The 8,271-nt window shown below is 40.9% G+C and overlaps 1 long non-coding RNA gene across 2 annotated transcripts in view; it reads left to right on the forward strand.

The window, feature by feature from the left end:
• LOC145715957 (uncharacterized) overlaps positions 1-6,734 on the forward strand; it is an 18,407-nt gene extending 11,673 nt beyond the window's left edge. Inside the window, exons 2-3 of one of the 2 annotated variants that reach the window (XR_014138280.1) lie at positions 2,513-2,647; positions 4,916-6,734. This is a non-coding gene — a long non-coding RNA (uncharacterized LOC145715957). The remainder of the gene's footprint in view (positions 1-2,512; positions 2,648-4,915) is intronic. The other variant, XR_014138279.1, reaches the window with a different exon arrangement.
• Positions 6,735-8,271: the final 1,537 nt, after the last annotated feature.

Genomic DNA, 8,271 nt, shown 5'->3' on the forward strand with positions numbered 1-8,271 from the left:
ATTTTATTTATTTATTTGACAGAGAAAGACACAGCGGGAGAGGGAACACAAATGGGGAGTGGGAGAGGGAGAAGCAGACTCCCTGCCGAGCAGGGAGCCCGATGCGGGACTCGATCCCGGGACTCCAGGATCATGACCTGAGCCGAAGGCAGTCGCTTAACCAACTGAGCCACCCAGGCGCCCTTTGTGTTGTTAATTTTAGCCATTCTGACAGGTGTAAGGTGGTATCTCATCATGGTTTTGATTCGTATTTCCCTCTTGGTAAGTGATGTTGAGCATCTTTTCATGTGACTATAAGCCATCTGGATGTCTTCTTTGGAAAAGTGTCTATTCATGTCTTCTGCCCATTTCTTAACTGGATTATTTATTTTTGGGGTATTGAGTTTGGTAAGTTCTTTATAGATTTTGGATACTAACCATTGTCAGATATATAATTTGCCAATATCTTCTCCCATTTTGTAGTCTGCCTTTTAGTTTTTTGTTTCCTTCGCTGTGCAGAAGCTTTTTATCTCGATGAAATCCCAATAGTTAAGTTTACTTAATTTTTTAAAATATTTGACAGAGAGAGCACAAGCACAAGCAGGGGGAGTGGCAGGCAGAGGGAGAGGGAGAAGCAGTCTCCCCACTGAGCAGGGAGCCCGAAGTGGGGCTCAATCCCAGGACCCTGGGATCATGACGTGAGCCAAAGGCAGATGTTTAACCGACTGAGCCACCCAGGCACCCCAAGTTTACTTAATTTCATTTCATTTCATTTATTTATTTTTTTTAAAGATTCCATTTATTTATTTGACAGAGAGAGACACAGTGAGAGAGGGAACACAAGCTGGGGAAGTGGGGGAGGGAGAAGCAGGCTTCCCGCTGAGCAGGGAGCCCAATGTGGGGCTCGATCTCAGGACCCTGGGAATCATGACCTGAGCCAAAGGCAGATGCTTAACGACTGAGCCACCCAGGCACCCCCAAGTTTACTTAATTTTAAGGACAAGTTGATCATAGTAAATTGGAGGATTAAGGGGAAAGCAGTCAAGTGAAATCATAAGGTCCTAAATAAAGTCCTAGAGGGGGTGCCTGGGTGGCTCAATTGGTTAAGCATCTGCCTTCGGCTCAGGTCATGATCCCAGGATCCTGGGATTGAGCCCCTCATTGGGCTCCCTACCCAGAAGGGAGCCCGCTTCTCCCTCTCCCCCACTTGTGCTCTCTCTCACTCTTTCACTCTCTCTCTCAAATAAATAAATAAAATCTTAAAAAAAAATCCTAGAGGATTCACCATAGGGTGACCTCAATCTAAGCACATTAGAATGACCAGAACTAGCTTAATGCCTCCAGATGTTCCTCATCATTTCTAGTCCATATTCTTTTTTTAAATACTGAAAATTCCAGCAATTCTACATCTAGGAATATCCCATGACTATGCCATCAGACTTATGAAATGGCATGTGTACAAGATTATTGTTCAAGGCAAAAGAAGCAACCTAAACATCTACCAATAGGGAACTGGTTAAATAAATTATGGTATTTAATCATATAGTAGAAGATTAAGCATCTATAAATAAGAATGGAGAGGTTCTTTTTGTGGTGATATGGCATAATGTCCAAGATTTACTGGGAAATGATTCAAAAAAATTTAGGGCACAGGGGCACCTGGGTGGTTTAGTCGTTAAGCGTCTGCCTTGGGCTCAGGTCATGATCCCGGGGTCCTGGGATCGAGCCCCGTGTTGGGCTCCCTGCTCCGTGGGAGGCCTGCTTCTCCTTCTCCCACTCCCCCTGCTTGTGTTCCCTCTCTTGCTGTGTCTCTCTCTGTCAAATAAAAACAAAAAAATCTTTTAAAAAAATTCAGGGCACAGCAATGCACATAAAGGTCATCATTGTGTAAAAGGGGAAAGGAGACTATGATACACATATATACATATATATGAATAAAATAGCTCTGGAAAAATACACACAGAAAAGATATGGTTGTTGGGGGTTGCCTGGCTGGCTCAGTCAGTAGAGCATGTGACTCTTGATCCCAGGTTCGTGAGTTTAAGTCCCATATTGGGCATGGGGCCTACTTAAAAAAATTAAAATGAAAAATATAAAAAACAAAATTTAAAAATCCAGAGCAGATTGTACTAGAATAATTAAAAAAAAAAGATATGAGTGTTTACTTCTAAGGAGAATAACTGAGTAGCTGAAGGGCAGTTACTACAAAGCTTTGTGAAACTTCCAAATTTTGAACCATATGGATGCATTACACATTTGCAAAATAAAATTGTCAAGTAAGTTTCCTGAAAGAAGATTGACCCATTAGGTACTAACTGTTGAAAGCCAATCAAGGCCATAGTGATTATAAACACCACAGAAAAATGTTTAATCTTGACTTTGGAGCTCCTGCACAGCATCTTGCCTTTAGCTGATACCTTGAGGGGTCCCTTCTGTTCCCACTCAGCGTATTTCTTTGTACTTTAAAATGGGTGTATCATTTTAATGGATAATGTCGATTGGCTTACTCAACCTGCATTCTACCCTTCTCTAGGGTGCCTTCCTGTAATAGGAGAGGCTAGAACACCAAAACCTGCAATCCTGGCTCCTTCACAGGTCCAACTCTGGATGTGAGTTGGCTTCTGTCAATTAGACACGTTCAAGTGAGATTTGGAAGGGCAGAAATCAGGTGAGAGCTCTTTTCTTGTTCTTCCTACTTACTTTTCTGCTGCAGGTGAGGTCACAGACATGTGAGATTTTATTGTTTTACAACAGCACCTTCAGTTTTCCTTCTACAGCTTTCTGGGGGTTGGAGTGCGCTTACTGTGGCAACAGGAGCCATGTTGGACTCCTGAACCCTGCAACGATGGATCCTGCTTCCATGGTATTGTGGTCTTGAACTCAGTCATCCCAAGTAGTGGCCTCAGAAGGCAGCCCCCTGGTGAGTCAGTTCTATATTGCTCTAGAAGTCATTCCTCACGTCCCAGCCTAGAACCTGCTCTTCAGCCCTTTCCAAGATCTTCTAAGCACATAAATCTATATAATATATCCCTTCGTGCTTAAGGTAAGTCCAATGGTTTCTGTTTCCTGCACTAAACCCTAGCTCGTACAATCAGTAAGATTTTAGAATACATTGAAATGTTGTGCCTGGACCCTCAAGTTCTAATCCAGGTTATTCTCATTACTACGCCCCCCCCCTTCCCGCCATGGTCCTGGCCTGCCCTTCACTGTGATTCCAACCTGACCCCAGGCTAATAAGACATGCAGAGCCCAAATTCAGTAGCCCTCTGGCTTTGCTGCTTGTTCTAACCTAACTTTTGTTCCAGGTTTTCCAGCCTCAGGCATAAGCTCCCCTCTGGAGCTGAGTTTCTACAGTTGTCACTCAGTTTCTGAGAACTGGATTTTCGTTTAGTATCTTGGAAGCTGAGTTCCTGCATAGATGATTAGAAAATTATCTGGATCTCCAGAACTGCAAGTTCTCCAGACTGGAAACCACCTCAGGGAGCCAGGACTAACAGCATGGCTATACAGGTGGTTTAAATACTGAAACAGCTACTATGCTGGACACGCCAGTGTTTCCTCACACTTCCCCTCCCACCTGGAGGCCACCCAGGCCCTCCCTCCAATGCATCCACTCAAGAGTTAATGCTCTGTGCAGCAGGGTCCTCTAGGCACTGTTCCATAGCCATGGTCAGCTTCAATTTTGATTAGTCTTTGTTCCCAATTGGTTGTCAAATATTTTGAAGAGCATCTTTGTATACAAGCCAGTGTATTTGTCTTTGCTGATTGGGTAATCCTTTTTACCTCTATTATTTCTTTGCAGCCGGGATACTTGCCTTCCATTTATTCCATGAATCTTGACTGTTCAGTTCTGGGGACTATTATTATCCAACTCTTGGTTTTAGATTCCAGTTTCTACTGATGTCCAGGATTTTTATATTATCTATCATATCCTTCTGACAGATCTCTTAAGTTTGATCAACCTCCCTAACTCATAATTGCAGAAAAGACTCTGGGATTATGGACACCTTTTAAAAGCCTCAATTTTTACCTGCCTTTAGTCTCAGGCTTCTGAATCAATCCTATTCTAAGCTATATTTATAAGAAATAATTAATATTTTAAAAACTGTATTTTAAAAACATTTTAAACGGGGCGCCTGGGTGGCTCAGTCGTTACGTGTCTGCCTTCGGCTCAGGTCATGATCCCAGGGTCCTGGGATCGAGCCCCACATCGGGCTCTCTGCTCCATGGGAAGCCTGCTCCTCCCTCTCCCATTCCCCCTGCTTGTGTTCCCTCTCTCACTGTGTCTCTCTGTCAAATAAATAAATAAAATCTTTAAAAAAAAAAACATTTTAAACATTAAAATATGCTTAAATTCTTTAGGCTAAAGAAGAGTTTATCTCATGTCCGTTATATATATATATTTTTAAAGATTTTATTTATTTATTTGAGACAGAATGAGAGAGAGAGAGAGAGAGCACATGAGAGGGGGGAGGGTCAGAGGAAGAAGCAGGCTCCCTGCCAAGCAGGGAGCCCGATGCGGGACTCAATCCAGGGACTCCAGGATCATGACCTGAGCCGAAGGCAGTCGCTTAACCAACTGAGCCACCCAGGCGCCCTCTCATGTCCGTTATTAAAAAATAAAATTTCTTGTTATAATTTAGGTCTTCTCTTTAAATAGCTACAATAATTAAATTGTACACCCCTATATTGAGTTAATCTATGTTACTGGGAAACACTGTTAAAATCAAGACAATTTGACAAAATTGGTTAAATTCACTCAACCTCTATAAAAGCTGGCAACTTTTATGCTGCAAAACACATATTAGGTTTTTCCATATTACTTGGATCATTATTCCACCATATAGAGAACCAATGGTTGCTCGAAGTTATAGAATTCATAATACACCTACCTTTTATTTATTTATTTTTAAGATTTTATTTATTTATTTGACAGAGAGAGAGACAGCGAGAGAGGGAACACAAGCAGGGAGAGTGCAAGAGGGAGAAGCAGGCTTCCCGCTGAGCAGAGAGCCTGATGCGGGGCTCGATACCAGGACCCTGAGATCATGACCTGAGCCAAAGGCAGACACTTAACTACTGAGCCACCCAGGCGCTCCTACACCTACCTTTTAAAGAATATTGGTGCTTCTCTTCTAAGGAATCTAAGAAGGGGGTTGCAAGATAAGTTCACAAGGAGAGAACATTTAAAGTAGAAGAAATTCAAATGGGTCCATACTACCTTCTTTTTCAGAAAGGAAAATCAAGGACATATCCTAAATTAGAAGACAAGAAATCCTTGTGAAAATATATTAATCTGTGTCAGCAAACAAGGGCAAAAATCAAAAAAGAAGACATGGGATACAAGAACACAGTAACTAACCAAGAGTCCAGTAAAGAACAATGCCAAGATGTGGCAGATCTGGAAGGCATCTATCTCCCGAGGACATAAGTCAGTGGGCTCCATGTATTCAAAGAACGGAAGTATTTCATGCTATGGATGGATAAAAGAGGCACATATGTCTTCTCTTCAGTAGGGAAAAAGAAAGGCAATTGGGATTTGTAGGAAAAACAAATAAAACAAAATCTCAAGATAGCCATGGCCCAGATATGAAGCAAACTAAAATGTGACTTGATTTTGAACATGATGGAATTCAAGGAAAGGGACATTTTCTCTTAAGTGGCAGAGGGAGGGGTCAAAAAGTGGACTCATGAAAGAGGAAATGTCCTGGGGTAGCACCTGTTTCTGCACTGAGTAATGTTTACATTGTGATAACAGAGCAAATGTTGTTGACAGCCATTCAAAGTTTAGAATCGATTATGGACAAAACACTGAATATTTGTCTATGGCTACAGAACAGAATGTAGTTGTCATTAACCTTGATGTCATAAAATTAAAAGATAGAAAGCAAAAGTGAAGCTGACAGAGGTTGGTTGGAAGGAGAGAAGGAAAGGAAGGTATGGTAATGGCTTGGGGAGACAAGAACTACTGTAAAAAAAAAAAAAAGCTGATGAACAAGAAACAGCAGCTTAAGTTATAAAGACTTTCAATATAATAAGTAAAGATAATGTACTATAACTGGAGCGGAGAGAGAATAGCTTAAGTAGTTAAATCTTTACTTTTTAGGGGCGCCTGTGTGGCTCAGTCGTTAAGTGGCTGCCTTTGGCTCAGGTCATGGTCCCAGGGTCCTGGGATCGAGTCCCGCATCGGGCTCCCTGCTCCACGGGAAGCCTGCTTCTCCCTCTCCCACTCCCCCTGCTTGTGTTCCCTCTCTCGCTGTGACTCTTTCTGTCAAATAAATAAATAAAATCTTAAAAAAAAAGTCTTTACCTTTCAAAGGTAGGAGTAAATGTCTACAATTGATACATCAAGAAATATTAACATAGGACTATTATTTAGTTATAAAGATGACTATATGAAAAACAAAAACAAATGAGTTGCCACAGAGAAGCAGTACTGGAATGAGTGGGGAAGAAGCAGTAGGGGCTGTAATATTTTTTTTAAAGATTTTATTTATTTATTTGATATAGAGAGAGACAGCGAGAGAGGGAACACAAGCAGAGGGAGTGGGAGAGAGAGAAGCAGGCTCCCCACTTTAGCAGGGAGCCCGATGTGGGGTTCGATCCCAGGACCCTGGGATCATGACCCAAGCCGAAGCAGACACTTAACGACTGAGCCATCCAGGCACCCCAAGAGGCTGTGGTATTTCATTGTAAGTCCTCTGGACTGGTTAATTTTTTTTTTTTTTTACTAAATATTAATTTAATTCTTAAAACAGTTAATAAAAATAAAAACGCATTGAATTGCAAATGGACATAATAATTTTTGTTCTTAGCATATCAAATGTGGGGAGAACTGGTAATAGATCTAGAACATTTTAGAAAATAATAAACAAATATCATAAATAAATGCAGTTAAATAAGAAATTTGATAATAGTTTCTAAGGGATATTAATACGTGGGGGCGCCTGGGTGGCTCAGTTGGTTAAGCATCTGCCTTCAGCTCAGGTCATGATCCCGGGGTCCTGGGTCTAACCCCACATGCGTCGGGCTCCCTGCTCTCTCCTCCCCGCTCGTGTTCTCGCTATCTCTGTCTCTCTCTCAAATAAATGTTATTTTGAAAAAAGAATATTAATACTTATATTCCTTAAGTAATTATCACTTATTTTTTACTTCAAAGATTTCTAGACATGTGAGGTAGTCATGGAATACAAGATATTAAGCACAATTTTTAAAAAAATATCAGATGACCTGAGGTTTTGCTACAGATTGATGAAGGTTTTGTCGACATTTCCTTGCCTAGTGGGAAATAAAACCGAATGATGGGGTAAAGGAACTCTCAGCACTTTCTAACTTCTCCATTTTAATGGGGGCACCTTCAAGCTATGCTCCTGAGGAGTAGAGCATTGATAAGTACCTTCCTACTATGTCATTTTGCTCAAGCACAAAATAAGCAAAAGAAGACAGGGAGAGATTTATCCTCTCCCATTTGTTGGGACAAGTAGCTGTGGCTTGAACAGCTTTAAAAACTTGCACAGTATGTGAACTCTTTCAGGGCTGGATTCTTATCCCCGTATTGAATATCATTTAACTTTTTGTTTTTAATGAGATTTCCTAAGAAATGTCTAAAATGTCATTGAAAATCCTTTCATTATTCTAGAAGCCACACAAATTTTCTTTCATACTCTATCTCCAATGTATATTAGCTGTTCTCCACTTTCCTGTAACCTAGTTTATCTATAATCTTGTATAAAAATCTCTCCCTTGCTATATTTTGAGACAAGCGTGGGCTACTTACAAGGTAGCTAGTAATGAAGTTCTGGTCCAGTTTTAGTTCATACATAAATAAGGGGAAAACCATAAAAAATACTCATAGAATAAGAGCAGCACAAATTTTTGATAATTAAATAAATACTGAATATTTATTATATACTAAGCACAAACTAGCTGATAAAATTCTGTATCGAGATAGGTCTAGAAGCATTATTCTATCCCTGGTAGCACTTTAACTGGTTGGCATTTTAGAAAATGCATTCATTTTGTGTAGGATTTCTCATTTTTGGCAATATTGACATTTTGGACCAGATAAGTCTTTGTTGTAGGAGGCTGTCTTGTGCATTGTAGGATATTTAGTAGCATCCCTGATTTTTTTTTTTTTTAAGATTTTATTTATTTGACAGAGAGAGACAGCGAGAGAGGGAACACAAGCAGGGGGAGTGGGAGAGGGAGAATCAGGCTTTCTGCTGAGCAGGGAGCCCGATGCGGGGCTCGATCCCAGGACCCTGAGATCATGACCCAAGCCGAAGGCAGACG

Source organism: Leptonychotes weddellii, chromosome 10 (assembly GCF_054177405.1).
Source record: "Leptonychotes weddellii isolate Sample4059 chromosome 10, ASM5417740v2, whole genome shotgun sequence".
Taxonomy (NCBI): Eukaryota; Metazoa; Chordata; class Mammalia; order Carnivora; family Phocidae; genus Leptonychotes; species Leptonychotes weddellii.